Source organism: Chrysochloris asiatica, unplaced genomic scaffold (assembly GCF_000296735.1).
Source record: "Chrysochloris asiatica unplaced genomic scaffold, ChrAsi1.0 scaffold00026, whole genome shotgun sequence".
Taxonomy (NCBI): domain Eukaryota; kingdom Metazoa; phylum Chordata; class Mammalia; order Afrosoricida; family Chrysochloridae; genus Chrysochloris; species Chrysochloris asiatica.
Window position 1 is genome coordinate 8,185,083 of NW_006408544.1, and position 2,253 is coordinate 8,187,335.

General features: G+C 42.0%; 1 protein-coding gene across 1 annotated transcript in view; it reads right to left on the reverse strand.

The window, feature by feature from the left end:
- Window positions 1-2,253, reverse strand: part of EFCAB14 (EF-hand calcium binding domain 14) — a 59,270-nt gene that overhangs the window by 43,721 nt on the left and 13,296 nt on the right. The gene's annotated exons all lie outside the window — the stretch shown is intronic.

Below are 2,253 nucleotides of genomic sequence, written 5' to 3' on the forward strand. Positions count from 1 at the left end.
CTATGGGTCCGAACCGACTCGACGGCACTTAACAACAAGAAGGGTAAGGAGACTCTTTATAATGATTGAGAGGGAGTGGGTAGAAAATCAGGGGTTTCATGAATAAAATGGAAAAGTAAACGAGATTTCAACGATTAACTGAAAGATTTTCAAGGCAAAATTTTAACTTTTTAAATTGAGGCTTTCTCTTTCCCTGCTAACCCATAGCTACATTAATTTAAACTCACACTGATAAGGACCAAACTCACCAAACCCACTGTCATCAAGTCAGTTCCAATGCATAGAATTCCTATGTTAGGATTCCATGATTGTAAATCTTGATGGAAGCAGAGAGCCTCATCTTTTTCCTGAGGAGTCACTGGTGAGTTTGAATTGCTGACCTTGACATTAGCAGGCCAACACCTAACCCACAGCACCTTAAGTGATATTTTTGTTTAAATCATACTGAGTTACTTTTTCATACTTGCCACTAAAAGCACCCTAAGAGTTGCCTTTAGATTTACAAACATGGTTAAATATTAATTTTATTTTCATACCTATTTTAGTTTAATGCCTCTTAACTTGAACAGACCATCCGAGATATGTACCATTAATTTTAGAAAACCACTCAGAGTGATGAGCTTCCTTTGGAGACAATATAAAGTTCTACTTTACCACCACCAGTCACCCTGAGAGGCTGCAGGTTGGTTTCAACAGTCAGTACCATTAGCTTTGTATGCCTATAGAACCTACTGAAAAATATTTTCAGTTCCATCTCTCCAAGTTTCAAACATGAAGCCTGGCACTGAAGTAAACTTTCTTGTATGTTTGCCTTCCCAAGCACTTCTTACATTAAAGGTAATGGTCAACTTAAGAGGAAAATGATTTGCTCCCAGGTTCTTGGTTAAAAAGAACTCAGGGGGAAGGAGGTAGAAGAACAAGGTAAACAGAAATACTGAGACAAGTTTGCATGGACTAAATGGGACAGAGGTAAATAGTGATGCATGCTAAACCTTGGAACAACAGGGCTCTGTGATATAGAGATTGAGGCATAGTCTGAAGAGGGGAAATAATACTAAGATGCTTGGCTGTTTTTATGAATATTGGTTTCCCTTGCCTACTATTGTAAAATAGACACTTGAGTGGGATAAAAGGAATGTTGGGAAGCATGATTACAGAAAGGTTGTAAGCCCATCTTCATCCTATAACAAACTGGAATACCTAAAAGGGATTCTACAACTTGTCCAGTGAAATAGGACAAGTTGTAGAACCTTTGCAGCATATATAGGACCTTAGGTGGAATCCTGAGCCCCATCCACAACCTTCTGAGGAGGGATATTCCCACTAGAAAGGACAAGCAGACCAGCCTGGAACAGCTAGAGCAACAGAAGCTACATCTTCACATCAGCAGGAAAAACCCAAACAAAAATGGCAGCATGATTGGCTACTACAAGAATAAGAAAGTTGTTCACCGGGATGCCATGAAGGCAAACAATCAAATCCCTTCAGGACACACCCTCTAAGGCTGAAACTCAAAGGGAACACATAAGCAGGCATGGAAGCTTGCAGGCGATTACGTTGGTCTACTGGTGAGTGGAAAAGGGGGAAAGGCAGCAATGAAGAAATGGGCTGAGTTCAACCACGTTCCATAGACTATTGTTGACCTGGAGATGAAAGAGAGAAGAGGAAGGGCTGCTTGGTCAAAAGTGTGGAGATCTGGGAACACCTGAGCCCATGGACAAGGACATAGCCATGGAGGGCTAGAGCTGAGAGTGAAGCATCCAGCTGATATGAAGTGAAAGGAGACACCCCAAAACACTCAAACCTGCAAATAGTACCCATCTGACCTAGCCTTGATGGCTTGATAAACAGACTCAACTTGTTGTTAGGTGCCATTACAGCGACCTTATGCACAGCAGAATGAAACACTGCCCAATCCTGGGCCAACCTCACTACTGCTGCCACGCTTGAGTCCATCGATGCTGCCACCTGGCCAATCCATCTTGTTAGGGGTCTTTCTATCTTTCTCTGTCCCTCCACCTTAACAAACATGATATCCTTCTCCAGCGGCTGGTCTCTCAGGACAATATGTCCAAAGTATGAGAGACAAAGTTTAACCATCTTGGCCTCCAAGGAGCACTCTGGCTGAACTTCTTCCAACACAGATCTCTTGTTTCTTTTGGCAGCCCATGGCACTTTCAATATTCTCCTCCAATACCATAACTCAAAGGCATCAATTCTTCTATGATCTTCCTTATTCACTGTCCAGCTTTT